The 18,798-nt window shown below is 38.3% G+C and overlaps 1 protein-coding gene across 1 annotated transcript in view; it reads left to right on the forward strand.

The window, feature by feature from the left end:
* PLPPR5 (phospholipid phosphatase related 5) overlaps positions 1-18,798 on the forward strand; it is a 232,785-nt gene that overhangs the window by 36,776 nt on the left and 177,211 nt on the right. The window contains exons 2-3 of the mRNA XM_055724447.1: positions 2,330-2,522; positions 5,110-5,258. The gene's annotated coding sequence lies outside the window, so the exon portion shown is untranslated. The remainder of the gene's footprint in view (positions 1-2,329; positions 2,523-5,109; positions 5,259-18,798) is intronic.

Consider the following 18,798-nt stretch of genomic DNA (forward strand, 5'->3'; position numbering starts at 1 on the left):
AGCACAGTCAGACACTGTTAGGGGAACATAATCACTACTGTAGTACCAAATATTTTTTTTTTTCTCTTGGAGAAATCACAGGAATGAAGGAATAGTAATATGACTCCTAGGTGTATAAACCACTTCCTAAAAATAGGTATAATTTTTATAACTGAATGCAGGTATAGAAGTTACCTCGTTATTTTAATGAAAGTCCAGATTTTCACATAATATATCTTGTGGAAATCTACTGATAAATGTATAAAATAGCAGCAGAAGAGGAGATCTTCTGCACAGGTGTGAAGATAAAAACAATAATCATGGTACCTGTGGTGAGGGTAGGAAAAGGTTGAAATGGGCTCCCTGATGACTCTCAGCTCTGAGGGTACATGCTATCAGCATGATTTCTAAAGCATGATTTCATGAAGCTGTCGCCTCTGCTCAGGCAGAAGCATCCGCTTCTTTGTCCCCAAGCACTAAGAAGTGGGACTGCATTTCTACAGCCATGTTAGGAGGAGCATTCCCATTTATAATCCTGCTGCAGTAAAGAAGGCTGAATCACATGGTTATATTGGTGTGCGCCTATAGTGTTTCAGGTGAAATTATTATCAGTCAGATAATAAAGTCTGGAAGGAACAAGGAGAGGGGTGATGGACTTTCCATTGCTTCAAGTATAAAGTAGATGGTTGTTGGTTTTGAAGAAACTCAGTGGGCTTCTAAATATAAAATTAGAGGCCAACTTAATGACCTTTTGTAGACCTTATATGTTAACCACATCAAAAGTTATCAAAGGTAAGCACACAACAGGAAGATTCTGTGTCTATACAGCAACTTCTCCATGAAAATTTGATCTGAGACTGCCTTTTCTTCTCCTCTTGTTATACTGCATATCCTGAACAATCGATACCAAGCTGTTATTTTGTAGCTTATTTATAGGTCATAGATAAGAAATAGATTAGACTCATGTTTACATGTTTACTTATCCTTTCTTGTCCTGCTAACTTTCACCTGTGCTTTCTGAGGTGAGCAGTGAGCATGTTTGCAGCAGCGTGTGCTGGAGGAGCAGAGGCGGCCATCTTGTCTGCTGCTCTGTTGAAGCGCATTTGATCTGAGGGGGAGACACGTTATTTGTTGGGAGAAGCTAAGATGCGTCTTAGCACCTTTTGGATGATGAACATCTCTTTCAAACATATTTAATAAAATATTCCCTACTCAAAGAGCTTTGCTAAAAGTGTCTTTGCAAAGAGAAACTGCTCAAAGGAGTTAAGAAGGCAGTTGGGAAATGGAATTTTCCTCCAGGAAAACATTTAAGTGGCTCTTTTTTATTTTTCTTTAAAGCATGTTTTCATCCTGAATTAAGATAAAAAGCCAACAGTTCACAATCACTCTTGCGGTAAAGACTGTGCTTTAGGAGAACCAGATTGGAAATTTCAGTTCATCTTTAGCTGCTAATAGGCGGTACAGTTGCCTCTTGGGAACAGCTGTATTTCTCAAAATCCATTCAGTTCTCCCATGCAAGTGCATTTTAGCTGATGGTATATTTCTTTCTTTGTAATTTTGACCAGCTCAAATAGTTAGCCAGGCATGGATGTGGTTATGGATGTGAGTGGAAGATTGCAGTGACGCATTTCACTAAGGAGAATTCAATTTTGACTTGCTCGGACCATAAGGCATCACACAAATTTCAGAAAATTGCTGAAAGAAGTCCCTTTTGTGAGTGAGGAAAACCAGCACTTTTCATCAAGGAAAACCAGCAAACTACTGCCTGTCTTAGAGCAGTGTGAGTTTCACTTCATTGGAGTGCAGAAAATGCCGTTTGTACTGGATTTTCTCTTTATTGGGCTTCTCTGCAGTGGGTGCCTGTGGCGAGGCAGGGGCAGCGAGGGGCTGCAGCCCCTGTGAGGGGAGGCTGGGGCTGCCCCGCACCGGGCACAGCCGGTTCCAGCCGGTTCCGCACCCGCCTCAGAGCAGAGCGCGCCTGCGCCCCTCAGCCAAACCGGTAGTGCCTCTGTCTGAGTGTGCTTAAGAAAGGGCAAAACGCCACAAAGGCGGTGAGATGTGAGGTAAAAAGTGTTAGAAACAGCCCTGCGACCACCAGGGTTGGAGAAGGAGGGGGAGAATGAGGCGCTTCAGGCAGAGATCCATGACGTGAATCAGATAAGAGCTCCCTAACACAAGCCAGCAGGTTCCTCACAACTCTCCAGCAAAGTGATGCAAATGTCTGCCTGGTGTTTGCTGGTTACAAGCCATGGCAAAAGTATCTCAGGTAGGGGAGAGCACATATCTTTCTGAGGGAAATAATGATGTATATTTTTGCCCTAATCTTTTCATGTGTGTGTTTGTATTTCAGATCTTCTGAAATGAGAAAGAAGAGTGGTTGCTTAGGAGATACAAAATATACAAGTATTAGTATTTAATTATCAGAGTCATTCACTTTTTGGTCATAATGCTTAAAGCACTTGACTGGAGCCTGAAGAGATGGAAAACCTGACAATCCTCACTAGGCATTGCAACAAAACCTCTGCAGGGAGTTTTTCAAGAAGGTGAGTTGCACGGCCAGTCAGGCTGCAGAGAGCAAGAGCCCAGCCACAGACCACAGTCCACAATGAAAAAGCAAATCAGTGCTAGAAGCGAGATAGGTTCCTTAGTTACAGTTTCTGGTCACCGGGCCATGTACAGATAGCCCTCTCAGTCTCCTCTTATTCTGTTTTCTTTTCCAAAGGCAATATAATATTTAATTAGCTACACTTTGTTTCTTTTTATAGTGAAAACAAATATTTGCAATATACTTTGTGCAGTACAACATATTAAGTCTGATGCAGCCTTACAGAATGTGAGCTCAAATGGATGTTTAAAATTTGCATAACTGTAATTCGTTTTTCTCTTATTTGTCTGGACAACTGGTACTCTTGCACTCACACACACAGAAAGGCATGCTGATGGTTTCTGCAGTACTTAACACTGCTGAGAAATGCAGAATTTGTTTTTGCATTTGTGACATACACTTTGTTGCTTTCCTTTAAGCACCTTAAAATCTTGTGTGGGAGGTTAGGTAACTTATGCTAGCTGCATCCTGGGCAAAAAGAGCAAATCCTGTAATGGTATCACAGTGGTATGACTGGGACTGCCAAGCAGCATGTCTTTCTGGAGAATATATTCAGACACTTAATGGTTATATGGAAGCCATTTAGCGATTCTATAGAAGTAATCTATAGAGTTCCTCACACTTATTACAAGATCATTGAATTATCTTCCTACTTTAGGTTCACTCCCCTCTTCAACCCCTATGGGTTGTAGTGGTTTAACCCCGACCAGCAACCAAGCACCACAGCCACTTGCTTACTGCCCCCACAGTGATTGGGGGGGAGAATCAGAAGAGTGATAGTGAGAAAACTCATGTGTGAGATAAAGACAGTTTAACAGGTAAAGCAAAAGCCTTTCATGCAAGCAAAGCAAAGCAAGGAATTAATTCACTACTTTCCATTGGCGGGCAGGTATTCAACCCTCTCCCAGAAAGCAGGACTCCATCACACATATTGGTTACTTGGGAAGACAAATGCCATAATGCTGAATATCCCCCCCCTCCTTCTTCCCCCAGCTTATATACTCAGCATGATGTCATATGGTATGGTTTAATGAAAGAAGTCAGCTTTCCTGGTCAGCAGCCCCAAGATGTGAAGCAGCATGCCTGGCCTGAGAGCTATGTCTAAAGCATTTGCCACCTCCCTCAGTTGTCTCCAACTCTGTGTTTGGGCTTTGGGGCAAAAATTTTGGAGCATCACAGCAGCTAAAAAGAGAGGTGTTACACAAAGAGGTCTTGAAAGCCCTAGAGCTTGCTAGGTGGGAATTTCTTCTTAACACCGAAGCTGGTCACTGAGGGGTCCTTTCTGTGGCCTGGTGGTGAGGCAGACCTGTGCTATCTCTAGCTTGCTTCAGGAAGCTAGACTCATTGGCCATTTGTGAGTAGGCAGGGTTTGGCTATCTGCCTTTTCACTGAGCATGTCAGGAAAACTGCTTATGGGCTGGATGGTCCAACCAAACAGCTTCAAGTGTGGTATTGTTTTATAATCCAAAGTACCACAAAAAATAAGATACTTTCTCACCTTGCAAAGCTTACTACTTATTTATTTACTTACTTGTTTCCTGTGTGCAGTTAGAATATTAAAATCAATGTTGTGATTCACTTGTGTGTATCCTGTTTGACACAAACAAGGATTGCAGAATCAGGTCCTCATCTGAATCATTTAGAATATAAATTTGTACAAATAGGGGAATAAATCAATTACAGTCACTGGAGATGAACCATAATCCTTTCTGTGTTTCAACGTAAAAAAAGTGAGGGCCTTTCTTTTTTTATTAGACTTTATAGCACCTACTTGTACCCTTGGCAATTTGACTGAGCTTAACCAAACTGAGATCTGATTAGGTTTTAATTGTGTGGTTAGAGCATTATTAAAATAAGTCATCAAATGCTCCTGAAAACACAATCCTATGTATGTGAAAACACAATCCTAAAGACATAAAATTCCTAAAGGCCTGAGCACAAATTAGTCTGGGTTGGGTGGATAAGTAAAGAAAAGATTGTCCTGTGGTAATATGCAGTCATAAGAAATTTTTCTCTAAATATTCTGAGTTTGGTCTGCAGCTGGCTGTTTATCTTCATCTGCCACCTACACTTTTTACCAGGTTTTTGATCAGTCAATGGCATTATGTAATTCTGTCACATAACCTGGGGCATTTTCAGATGCCTCTGCAGGGTAGAGCAGCCTGATTGCAACTTGTAACTTCTCAATTTAGGCAAATTGTTATGTAACTCCTATAAGGTGTCTAATCTCCCTTTGCCCAAAGCTGTTCCACATGGCTGGATTCTTGGTGAGTACAAAGCAGTTAAGTTGAAGGCAGTGGAAATTATGCTGCTCTGTACCAACTGAGAATCTAGCCCATGATGTATACGGAAATCATAAAGCCTTTGCTCTGGTTTCTGACATTTCTGGTATTTTAGTGTTTTGTTCTTACACATGCCTCTACAGGTACTTTTAGTTTCTATTGTCTGAGTGAGAACAGGATTGAGCATTTCTATGAGTTTGCATATACATACACAAGTTAAAAAGTAACTCTTACTCTCTGCAGTGGAAAACCAATGAAAGGTGTAAGAATCCAATTTTTTTTTGGATGGATGATGGCAACCAATGAACCTGAAGAAAGCAGAGTGCGCGGGGCTCTGGCTGCCACTGAGGCTGTTCTGGTTTATCAAGATGAGCATTCTTGGAACATGGGAGGTGAGTGTACTCCAGTGTCACACCCTGGTCTTGCCATTACTGTGACAGTGAGCCCTTGCAAACATTGTTGCCTTAAAGGTTCTGGTGTTTTTAGAGGGTGCAGTGCTGATACTTTTAGGGTCAAACCTTCAGTGAATTGAATGGGGCTGGGTGATTATTCCCACCTTAGCTACAACTCTAGTGTAGACAAGAGCAGAGTGTGCTGCCTGCGGCCATTAGTCTCTACAGCACCCAGAGTTCAGGGCAAGAGAAAGCTGAAATGCCAGTGGGTGACCTGACGGCCTGAGGGAGTTCCTAAGTATACAGAAGAGTTTTGAGCTGAAATGGGATGAAGGAATTGAGGTTGCAATACAGATGTGTCAAAAATAATCTAAAAATGGCTGAACATGCTGAAGAGGTTAAAATTAGCATTTACCTGTGCTGGTAGTATCTTACTTTGTAACTGTTAGAAGAAATAATTCAGGGAGAGTAGAACTGCAGTAGCTAAACAGATGACAAGTGTTAACATTTGTAAGGCCTTTGATTCTGCCGTTGTTCTTCCTACCTGTTAGATCTGAAGTACCTTTTCAACTACCAAGCTGTAACGCACAGCAGGCCTGTGCTATCATCTTTGTTGATCCTTCTAGAAAGAAAATAAAGGAATTTATGTAATCTGTAAATAAACAAAATTTCTCTCATGCTACAGATGGTGCTATATCCTGAGCTCTGACTAAAGCACTATTGAATAATGAACACTGTATGTTTATATATATATAGATATATTTTTTTACTATCCATTCTAATCTAATTGTGATAATTAAATATCTGTCTGGAATAGAAAGGGTATTTATTGCAATGTTGTGAAAATTCTGCAGGTGCTTTGTTAAGTTTTAGATAAATCAACATGTGTGTTTTTATTAAACAATAATAATAGTGCATTTCCCTTAGTATTTAATTAAATTCTTCCTAAGGTAAGTGATACACATTCTTTTTCACAAACAGCAATATGAGAAATGCTTGGAATTTGGGGTTGCATTGTACAAATGTGCCTTTGTGAAACCAACAGACCCGCGGCCTGTGCTCCCACCAGGGGGCAGGACAAGACAAAAATTAATGAGAAGAAAGGGGGGGGGGGGGGGGGGCGGGGGGCAAGCCAACAGCCCTGCTTTTTATCATCACACACCCCGCCCCACCCCGTCAATTTCTGCAAAAGCACAATCTCTGCAGCTGTACGACTGAGTGAAAGCAAGTCTTCTGTTTTTTTGGAGGGGAGTTACGTAAACAATGCTTAGCTTCCGCTTCAGTGAATATATATGTATTGCTGCTTCTGAGATACTATATATCCTCACAGAAGTCCTATGATCTAGTTACAGAAGCATTTTTAAACTATATAAAACTATATAATAAATCTGTATGTTTCGCATCTTGTAAAAAACAGTGATGTTTTTAATCCCCTCTGCAGCATTTTAGATATTATTTTTCTGAAACATGGTTTGAATATAATCCTAGATACTACAATCAGGACTGTAGCACTATATTGTCCTTTGTAAAAACAACATGGTAGGAGCCTGAGGCTTATGCCATGCCCAATTACAGGAGAACCCTGATGTCTTAAGTGTTTCTTGTGTCTCGGAATAATGCAGAAGGCAGTCTACTTTCTAAGGTATTGCAGTGACCCACTTGCACTGTGATAGAAGGGGACCATGGAAGCCTGTTTAGCCCAACCATAAGTCAAATAGCTATGAGGAGCAAAGCCTAGATTTGTTCATAAAAGTGGATATGCTCGTAAGGGATGCTGTTGATAATTAATAATAGCCTAATCCCAGATGATTTGAGTACTCATCTCTGAGCAAGAAGATTGTGAAAGTCTTTTTAGTAATTACACCACAAAATTTAATATCTGTAAAAGGAGATGAATCATCTGAGATGAGAAATGTATCAAGTAGTTCCCAGGGCATTCCAAATCTACAGCTGAGGTGTGAAGCCTGTAGCTGTTATCTGTGGGTTGCTCATAGCCATGATTTTACACATATGCTACCAGAGGTACAGATCACCAGGCACCAGAAACTGTGGTGAGAGTAACCTGGTTTTCATTCATCATAACTTTGTATAGGAACACTCTGGCAGTGAAAAAGCAACTTGAAATCGAGAGTACACTTAGCTTTGCTGAAGGATCTCCTGGGCTTAAGGAATGTGCTTCAGCAGTTACCAGCAAAGCTTACCTCCTTTGCTTAAGAGAAAGAGGTTCTCTTTACCACCTCTAGTTAAAGACTCCACTAACCTGAGTATCTCTGGAACTTTCACTTTTCACTTAAACTTTATGCTTCAGTATTGCATTTGGCTTGACAGATAAGTTATTCAGGTAGGTCACCTATGTCAAACAGGTAGAGTAAATACAAACAGATGTGGAAGGTCTGAATGTTCAGAAGTCTAAATAAATGCACAGAGGCCAGGCATATACTGTTTCTTACCCATCACTTCTGAACTGAGACTGTGAACCTTAGCATGGTCCTCTGCACTGTCAAAGCTTAAACCACCCACTTTGGATGGTGGTGGGTTGTACTGAAGAATGCATTTACAGGAAACGACCACAACACGAGTCAAATAGCAGCTCTGTCACAATGACATGATGGTGTTCATCTGCCAGTTCTCTTCTGAACCTGCCAGAGACTTCAAGTATTTTTGTTTTAAATCCTTCTGATTTTTTTCTCATTTCAAAAATCAGATTTGTAGGGAAAAAATTAAAAGTCTAGAGTCTGGTATGCTTCAGAATCTATATATGTAAGAAATTATACTTTTGGCTTTTACACAGACATGTCATAGATTCACAGACTCGTGCAGGTTGGATGTGACCCCGGATCCAGTCCAACCCACTTCTCAAAGCAGGGTCTGTACTGAGTTCAAAGTTGGTTTCTCAGGGTTTTGAAAACCTCCAAGTGTGGAGACTTCTTGGGCTGCTTGGGCAACCTGTTCCTCTGCTTCATGTCCTGTCACTGTCAAAAACTAATTTCCTAATGTCATGTCAGAACCTTCCATTTTAGTTTATGTCTGTTGTCTCATCCTCCTGCCAGGCATCTCAGCAAAAGTATTATCTTCCCAAGGGCATTGTTGCAGGTATTGAAAGGCTCTGTGAAGTTGCCCTAAACTTTCTATAGCAGCACTCTGGAGGTGAAAGTTTGTGTTTCTGTTTTCACCATGACTATGTCACTTACATGACTGTGAAACCATCTTTAGTTACTTTCTATATGTTTACATGGGGAGTCCAAGATACTCTTAAAGGTTCAGGATCAGATTATGGTAACTTCCCCCTAGGTACGATATTTTAAAATAAATATACAATGTAGCTATATGTGTAACATATGGGCATGTATGGCTATAATAATGTATTAAAATGCTATATATTTTAAGGAAGATAATACAATTATATGTATGATTGTATTTTTAACATCTGTCAAGTGCTTTAAGCAATTTTTGTGCCGCTGTGCTAAAACTTCAGAAATCTTGTGTACTTAAGTGCAGAAAATAGTAACATGTATCAAACAACTCTAGTCTGGTAGGACTAGAATTGAAAATTTTCTGGTCCTATAAATAGAGTGAAAATGAAATATTTTACAATTATTACTGGCCTCATTAATTCCAACATCATGAGTTAGCCTCTGCCCCCCCCCCCCAAAAAAAAAACAAACCCAAAAACCCCAAAACACCCACAAAACCCAAACATTTATTAAGATTTTTTAAATTTCCCTTCATTTTTGCTTATAGTTCCTTTTGTTTCATGTCTTAAGCTTTCCTCACTGGCTACTGAAGTTAAAAGCTTCAGAATTTTCTGCTGCTGCAGCAACCTAAAGGGGCAAAAATGAAGGGGTGCTGGGGGAATCTCTGAGTACTTTATTTCAAAGGGGATGAGTTAGCAAGGAACAGATGAAGGTCTGTATAAGGCAAACTGAAAAAGTACTAAAGGGAAAAATTTCCTCAGGCATATTATTATGCACTAACTTTCAGAGGTATAAATACCCACACAAAGTGGAAGCCAGAAACAATGCTTTTACTAATTTTTTTCCTCAGTAGAACAATTCAGAAAGTGGCTTTGTGTGTTGGAGTTTTGCAGTTGGCTGAAACACAGATTCAGAAAGTTTTCAGCTAAAAACATTTTTTAAAGCAGCTGCAGAGACAGTTCTGTTTTGCCAGTGGCTTATGCCTCATTTTCCTCCCTTGGGTTGTCCAAGGCTGGACTGCATGGTGCTCTTGCAGTGGCAGCATGGAGTTCACAGTGGTGCTGTTCAGGAAGCTCAGTAAGTGGTGGAAGCTGCCAGCATATCAAATTGGTCTGCATTTCCACATCAGATGATAAGTTAAAACAGGTAGTATATGAACTCATAAGTACTTACATACAGGGCAAATATAGTTCTATTGTGTGATAGTGAAATATATTGATATGGCTAAAGCATGCTTAAATAATAAAAGTAAATCCAAACTCTAATTATAAAGCTAAAATCAGATTCAGGTTAGTGAAATAAATCTATGGGGTTACCCTGGATATAACGGAGGCCAGAACCTGCCTCAGATTCAGTGGTAAATAAAAATCAAGAGAATACTGAAAGCATGAACATTTATAATTGTGTGTATTTCATGAAGGTGTATATTTCAGTGACCAAACTGGCATTTTATCTTCCTGGAAAATTTTTTTTTTAAATGTAATGTCTTAGTTTTAAGTTAATGTCAGAATATTAAGATATTTAAGCTGATTAGCTAATAATCAGGTATTCAGAAAGTTAAAACAATATAATCTATTTTTAATAAGTCTGCAATCTTTGATGAATCAAATGTCACGATCTTAAATTCTGAATGTGATTCTGAAATTTATTTATCTTACTGTACTTTATAAGATTTCTTATTAGATAATTATTACAGACACTAAATGGGTGTCTCTCAGGAACATTCAGTTAATAACTTTAAGTAAATGAGAGGACTGTCTGTCCACCGAAAACTGCTGGAAGGAAATCAGCATACATTTGATAGACACAGTACAGTAGTGTTTAATTTCTTTTCCTTTTCCTTTTCCTTTTCCTTTTCCTTTTCCTTTTCCTTTTCCTTCTCCTTCTCCTTCTCCTTCTCCTTCTCCTTCTCCTTCTCCTTCTCCTTCTCCTTCTCCTTCTCCTTCTCCTTCTCCTTCTCCTTCTCCTTTATGGCTTCTTCACCCACGTATTCTTGATATTTTTTTTAATGTCTAGACCATATTTTGTAAAATAATTTGTTACTCTGTTGCTAATTCAAAATGATTGGCAGTAGAAACTAGGGACCAAGTGTCAAAGTACATAGTTACAGTGGCAGGAAGAATCAGGGTGGTTTTAATATACGTTGTTGTGAGTTGCTGTTCCCAGTGAACAGATTCTGATGAGATACCTGGTTGGTGTCAGGAGTTAAGGAACAATTATGCTGCTATGCATCTTGTTTTGGTCTAATGTGGCTACTTCCAGGAATGAAAGAGGTGAGAGGTGCTGAGTCTATCTCTTTGCACAGGGGTGATTGCAAAAACATGATCTAACCTCACCTATGTTGCCTAGATACAATTGATTAATGTGTGATGGATGCAATTTACATTTTTTCTAAACCAAGTTGTAATATGGAATTTCAAATTGGTTAAGATATTTTGCAGCGAATGGCAACTTGTAGGAAACTAAAATACAGAACTGAAGAAAAGAGAGTCTGAGAATAACAATATAAAATTTCTCCTTGGTTTAATTGTGATTATGACAGTGAATTAAAGGTTTCTTCAAAGCCATTCATATGTGTTGCTTTTTCATCTGAGAATCTCAGGAGTGCTAGAAACATTAATTAATTAACCTTCTTAATAATCTCATGAAAGAAGATTGGTAATTATTATGAGAGACTCATTTTAGAGTGGTAAGACAAGGCACAGAGAATTTAAATAATACACATAATGTTAAATACTTTGTTAGTATCTGAAGTAGTTACAGTGTGAATTCTGACAGATAGAGTTGGGATCTGAGAACCACTTAAAAAAACCCCAACACCTTCAGGATATATTAGATTGAGAGCAAGAAATCAATTTCTAATCTTGATACTCTTATATTTTTAAGTATTGTACCTAAACCTGTCAAACTAGTTGAACAGCAATCTGGTTTTCAGTAGCTATAGGAACAGATGTAAATACATGTATCTTTTATGACAAATTAGCTTCTATTTGATATTTTTCTGAACTTCTTTGGATCAAAAATTTCCAAGAAAGTCTTGGCTTCTCAAGTAGTTTTCTAACATTTATTGTACAGACAGAAACCTTAAAAGATAAGTACAGCTAATGGCTTATGTACTAGTTCGCAACCTTTTCTTAAAGAAGTCTTTGCTTTAAAGCAGTGGATTGAGGAAGCCTAAGCTGTTATTTTTAATGCTGATGTTTATACTGCTATGAACTGTATGAATTCTTCCTGATGTGAGAGCAATATTTTGGATCATAAAATACAGACAAATATATAAAAGATTATGTGCTATCTGATGTGTTTTAATGGAGAAAAACCTCTTGGTCAGCACTCAGAGCTTATGTGAGGATAAACTAGATCCTACAGGAGAAGCACAGAGGAAAAGGAGCTCAAAAAGATTCCTGTAATACAGCTAAGAATAATTGAATTTGTTGTTACGTTCAGTAACTTCAGAAAAAACAAAGCAGTGATCATGGTTAGTTCTCCTTAGGTGCATGTGTTTGAGTTTTGGTCTGATGCTTTGTCTAGCTTCTGTTTTTCCCTAAGATACAGGCAGGTTGTACAAGCCCAGCCAAAGGAGGGAAAAGGCAATCTCTGTTTCTCCCCGTATCTGTAAACTGATCTTGGAGTGAGGAGACTCTTATAACCTAAGACTAGTCATCTGCAGCTTCAGTGGATGATGAAAAATATACCAGCTGTAAGGTTTGCAGGGAGGACCTAAACCCATCGTATTCCTGTGGCTAAGAGGAGAAAGAGGGAGTACTGTACACCTCCAGTATAAAGAGGGAGTACTGTACACCTCTGGTATACATGGACTCTCGTTAATTGGGGGATCATGAGGGAACAGGATTTGGTAGATTTCCAGATTATCTTTACACACATTGAGCATTATCTTTCCATTGCTGAAAGAGAAGTGGCTGAGGAGACCACTGCTTTTCACTGTGTGATAAATTGACATCCAGGCCTCAAGAGCTGCAGATTTGCACTTTGCTAGGCAAGTGATCAGTTCTTCCCTTCGTGGTCTGATGAGACTGTTTCAGAGCCCTTCAGCTTTGATTTCACATATATCTACTTCTCTTCTTAGCCTCATCAAAGTGTGAATTACAGCACTCTTCATTAAATACCTTATACAGATGATTAGCTCCAGTGCTGATGACTAAGGGAGAATTCTTTCTTGGGTGAAAAAAGTGCAGTGTAGATGCAATGCACTTTTTCCTCAGGGCAAGTGGGAATGCAGAATGTGAAGATAATCTATAGATAGATACATACATACTGTGGAGTAGGAATTTCCTTCAGTATTTCCCCCCTTTCTCTTTAATTTCTTTTATAACTTTAGTTGTTTGTGTAATGTATTTTATAAAATAGATGTATTTAACATTGATTTAACTGAGAAAATAAAGAGGAAAAAATAAAAGACATAAATCTCACAAAAAGGCTATAGATATCTTTTTGGCTTGCAGATATCTTCTTCAGCACTGTTTCCATGGAAATTATTTATAGTGCCTGGAGGGAGTGAAGTGCAGGTCATAGATCCGCAGAGCTACAGCAGGCTCTTAGCCCAGTTAGGCAGAATCTGACAACAACAAATGGGAATGTCTTTGAATGGAGCTCTTCTGCTTATAGAGGAAAATGTAATCTCTTATAAAAATGGAGCTTTGAAAGAAAAATATTAATCTCTATGGCAGTTTGGGGTGAAATTGGAACCAAGAGCTGTCAGTTTTCGTAATGAAAACAGCTTCAAACTCTCTTCCCTTCTTTCCTCCTCCCGTTACTGCTTGAAGTTGTTAAGGGTTTCATCACATTTATTAGAGCAGAATTCTAAGTACCAATTTGGATAATCACCATGTATTAGAGTTTGGCTAATTATTTTACCCCTTGAATGTCTACCTGGAATATGCTGAAACAGCGCACAGACAAATTTGGCAAATGCTATGGATATTTGCAATCATCAAGGAGCATATTCTGCATTTTATTTACATCAATATAGATTTAATAGAAAATATCTAAACATATGGAATGTTTTTATAGATATAATTTATTTCTGTATTTACATATATGTATATTTTTTCTTCTCCAAAAGTTACAAAAATACGTTATGTGTCAATTTGTGTGACAGCCTTTTGTGGAAATGAATGCTTCCTGTAAAGAATTTGTAAAGAGGGATGAACAGATATATGGACTGCAGTTTGAATTAGAGTATCAATCTTTCATTTTGTTACAAATTACTTGGCAGTATTAATGTGATATTAAGGAGTTTCTTACTCCTTTCTGCCAAGAAAAAACCCTTAGGGCCATTTTATTCATACAGTGTAGCCCAGCCCATGCTGCAGACAAAGGTATAGATCCCCTCTCTGCCCTGGAATAGAACAAGTTGGTGACAGGGGTAGGGAGGCCTGCATTGATTTGCAGTCGGAACCGTGTAAAATGAGATGCAGCTGGGTGTGTCACGTTGGTCATTAGCTCTCAAATACACTGCAGAAAGATGAATTTTAAGCAAGAACATTGTATGACCAAGGCAGAGATCCTTCCAAGAGCATTTGTGTTTCAGCTGTTTAAAGCTGGCTTCCTGTAGGCAAGGTCTAGTGACTGCATTTTTTCTGTGGTTAACAAAGCACAAATCTTTTATTGGTCTGTCAGCAAAAAAAGTTAAAATGGTTTAAATTTTTCTCTTTAAGAATTTTGAAACCAAAAGGAATTTTTAATTCTCATCGTTATTTTATTTTTTTAAAAAAAGAGTAATTTCTTAATCTCTTCCTCAGTTATTAGAGAATAATGAGTACTTCCTATGCTCTTCAAAGATTAGAAATTGCCATGGGGTTACCCGTGGCCCTATGTAGGCTCTCTGTGAACTGGGTACTGTGGAAATAGCCACAGTATGAGTATGTGACCAGGCACTGTTTTTTCCATTTTGTTGGAGAAATGCAGTGTTCAATATGACAGTAAATCTCTTCAGAATTACTTCATCTGTATGCCAGGAAAATAATAAATGCAGGAGGAAGATAATGAGATGGAATGTCCTGATAATTATTTTTGTTAGGATAGTAAATATTTACACTAAGAATGTTAATAATTCTCATTTGATTTTGATCTCATTCATCTTTGAATTCTTGTAGATACTGTTGTACAGTGCATTTCCAGTAGTTACTTTGAAATGTATATGGCTGAATATTAGTAATCACTCTGAAGTGTTTAATCAGCAACTCTATACATATAAATCCAATTCAAATTGTTTTAGCCACAAACCTTGACTTTAGGTCTTGCTTACAACGACTTTTCAGATTTTGTTTAGTATCTGAAAGGTTCTGAATACTGTAAAGTGATACACATTCTTGTAACTTCTTAGTCAAATGAACTGTGAAAATTTGGAGATATTGCAGAGGTATTGAAGGCATGCCATGTCTGCTGTTTATATCAAGCAAGTAACTTCTTTGGTGTCCTAAGTGCAGTGACAAGATTTATTATTGCAGATGAAATTTCTTCTGTTTTGGGTCTCTTTTTATGGAAAGGTAAGTTTTTACCATACTAAAACCGTGTAGAAATGAAGGGGAAAAAAATTATGTATCTTATTGATCCTTTTTTTTTTCATTTGACTGACATAGTATAATATGAGTTCGTGTAGTCTGTGCATCTGTCCTCATCATAGCTTCACAGAGAGGAAAAAGTATTGAATTTCCAATTCCACACCAGCATTGTGACAAGCTCTCTCTACTCTCTACTCCTCTCCACCCCTCCACCCCCCCACCCCCACCCCCCGACACTTTCCAATATCTATTGATTTTTTTATTTGGAAGATACTCTTCAAATTAGCACAGTGTTTCCAACAGTTCAATTAGGTAGGCCTTTATACCACTCAGGTGTAAAAATCTTAGAGGTCTCTGCTGGATGGAGGTTAAATATTAACCACAACCTAGAAAGTCAGCACTTACCTCATTAATCTATTTGAAACCATCTGTCATAAAAAAATGCAGTATGCCACATCGCTTTTTTTCCCCCTTGGCATCTGCCAATTAATTTTTGATCTCTGAGAAATGTGTTAAGTTCAGTAATTTTGTGGTCATGCTTTTGTCAGTTTGGATAACTTGGCTGATATTTACTAAGACTGCTTCCATTAAAAGAGGCTCTGTTTGAAATCTTTTCTATATGGCAGTAAACAATTATTCCCTTGGTGTCATCTTTTCTTGTTGGGACAGACAGTTCTGAACAGCAGCATGCACAAAGCTGTTCTCCCTAGGAGATGCTCTTGGGAGAAGAAAAAAAAAAGCAAAACAAAACCAGCCCATATGCTCCCTTCTTGTGCAAAATGTGTTCAGACTCCCACAGTGGTATCGAGTGGGTATGGAATGAAGTATCTTAAGTATACTGGGATCTGCTCGTGCATGTTGTGTTCCATTCCTATAGGAAAGGACTGAACGCAGAGATCAGTAAAAGTTGTGAGCCTTTCCCAACAGATGTGGTGAATGGAAGACTGAGTACTTAACTGCTTTCTGTAGTATTAAATGAGTAAATCTGTATGCATTTCTAGGACATCATGCTGTTATAGACTGAATGCCGGACTAACTGTGGTAAGAGATTCAGTAGATGATAATTTAATCTGTTTTTTACCTATGATGGTGGCATGAAGGTGTATACTAGTTAGCTCTCAAAGTCTTATTTTAACATTGGTGGAAATCACTGTAATAAGAAAAAGCACTGATGCACCGTTATGGCTGCCTGAACAGGGCACACTTAGGAATTTCAATATTACTTCTTGACATTTAGTAGCATACTTAGATCCATGCTGATCCTTTTGCATAGCTACTGAAAAGAAACAGTGTTTTTCTTCACAACAAGCAGGATGGACTACTTCACTTTTCAAGATGTGTTCATTTATTACTTTTTCTCATTGTGCTTTGAAGCCGTTTCTTGGCTTACATCAATGACAGTCTTCTGAAAAATAATTTTTTAGCACAGCATTAATCAGCAATATTGTTTTTGCTGCAGGTCTTTTATACAAGCTTGTTGAGCACTGTAGAAAACCCTTTTTTTGCTTTTGCAGATGGAAATAAAGAGATACTGTTTCTGACTATATTTTGCCCTCAAATTCCCATGCATATAATTGCAGTAGTAATTTGCTAATTGCTTCCTTATTTTTTTGATCTACAAAAATCCTGAATATAAGCTGTCAGAACCCAGAATATGTATCCCAAGAGAAGCTCTAAAATATGTTTTCATAAGAATGAAGCAATATTTTAACCCTATCAGATCTTTCTATTCTGATGTTATCCCTATTCTTTCAGTTTTATTGCATCTGTATTTGTGTTTCATTATACTAATATATAGTAAAGCTGGGTGGTTTCAACTCCATTGTCATGATAACATTTTGACATAATACAGCTTCTTATTTATCTTATAAATTTCTAAGAGGTGGTTTTTAATTGATAATAGGTTAGCAAACTGGTGTTTTAGTTTAGTAGCCTTTGTCTGCTCTATGTAGAGGCTGAAAGGAATTGCTTGCTAGAAATTAGTACACTGGTTAGCTTTACAGCTGTGTGAGAAGGGCAAGTCTCCCCTGATGAAAACCTTGCAATGAATTGCTTTTCCCTGAGGTGCTAATTGAAGCCTAGCAATGACAAAAGATCAGATTGACAGTGATTAGTGCGAATTCTCTTAAAAGCTTGTACTCACTCCTGAAAATTTTACTAGTCTAAATGGCTTCCTTTGCTTTTGTTTTCCGTTGTACCAGATTAATCTCATTATTTTATTTCACCAAAGTGAAATAAGTAACAAAAAATGTAGGATACATGATTTCTTTTCAGCTGGTGAGTAGCCAAATGTTTATTAACCAAGCAGAACAGTACTACCCATTTAACGTGAATAATACTTCTAGACTCAGTTTTGCACAGTACTATTGTTTTTATATTTAGGCAATCAGGCAGAGTAAGTCTTCCGAAATTTGTTTCACAGAGGTTACTTTATAAATGAATTTAATGCACTTGTCCCAGATTTGTTAAGAACTCCGAGATGGACATTTGTGATGAAATATTCAGGAGAGATTTGGTTGTTCTGTGCAGTTCTCTACTAGCTATTACTGTGCGGTAGCTCTACAGAGACATGAAATATACAATACCTGAGACTTGCTTATAGCACTTCAGCTTCACTACTCTTTCTCTAGAGCTTACTTCGCAGCAGCTTGTGCAGAACCATTATGAATAAACACCTACTCCTGTGTTTGCATAGCCAATCCATACAAGCATGCATGAGAAGAAATGATAATTCTTCTGCAGTTTACTGCACTTGCAAAGTATACTTGCTTCTATAGTCATTATTTTGTCTTTTTGTCTCTCTAGGGTTTTAAAGTACAAGTGCAGTAGGTTGTACACATGAATAAGATGATATACAATGCACACTGAAAAATTCTAGGCAAACAAATAATCAGCGCTCTTTGGCAGGAAGGTATATTTGAGAGGAAAGCACTTAGTGTAGGCTGAAGCGACTATAGGTAATATAGTTACATGGATGTGTCAGTTGCCTGTTGGGCTGGTACTTAAAGCTTACATTTTGTGTTAAAGTTCCGGGATAATTATGCAGCTCCCTGACATGAATGGACTTGATCAGTCCCTAAACAGAGTATGTTTGCAGTTGAAATCAAATGCAGTCAATATGCTCTTGGATTCTGTTAATTAAGGCTGACACTGAAGGCATGGAAGAGAAAAGTGTAGATAAATTCTGTAATGCCTTAAGCTCAGATCTGAAATAGTAATTACATATGGAAGTGCATGAAGCAGAATGATTAATTTTTCTTATTATGACTCAGGCCTCGCTCTGGACTTGTGTTAAGGACTGTTTGTATGAGCTATATCCAAATGGGTATCTGGTCATTTGGGCTGGGAAGGCAAAAGTAAGCAGATCTGATGCTAAGTGAAACCATTCCTTTGGGTGAAGTTGGCTATACAAGCTGGTGTGTCTTAGTTGTACTAGTCCAGTGATCCAGCTAGGATCAGGAGGATTTTTGGCCTTTTCAATTAGGACAGAATAGAATATTTCAGTTGGAAGGGGCCTACAAAAATCATCTAGTCCAACTGCCTGACTGCTTCAGGGCTGACCAAAGCTAAAAACATGTTGTTAAGGGCATTGTCCAAATGTCTTTTAGACACTGTCAGACTTGGTGCATCAACAACCTCTCTGGGAAGCCAGTTCCTATGTTTGATCACTGTCTCAGTAAAGAGACATTTTCTAATTTCCAGTCTAAACCTGCTCTGGCACAGCTTTGAACCATTCCCACGCATCCTATTGCTGGATCCCAGGGAGAAGAGATCATCAGCACCTCCCTTTCCACTTCTCCTCCTCAGGAAGATGTAGAGAGC

The sequence above is a fragment of the Falco cherrug genome, chromosome 12, assembly GCF_023634085.1.
Source record: "Falco cherrug isolate bFalChe1 chromosome 12, bFalChe1.pri, whole genome shotgun sequence".
Classification (NCBI taxonomy): domain Eukaryota; kingdom Metazoa; phylum Chordata; class Aves; order Falconiformes; family Falconidae; genus Falco; species Falco cherrug.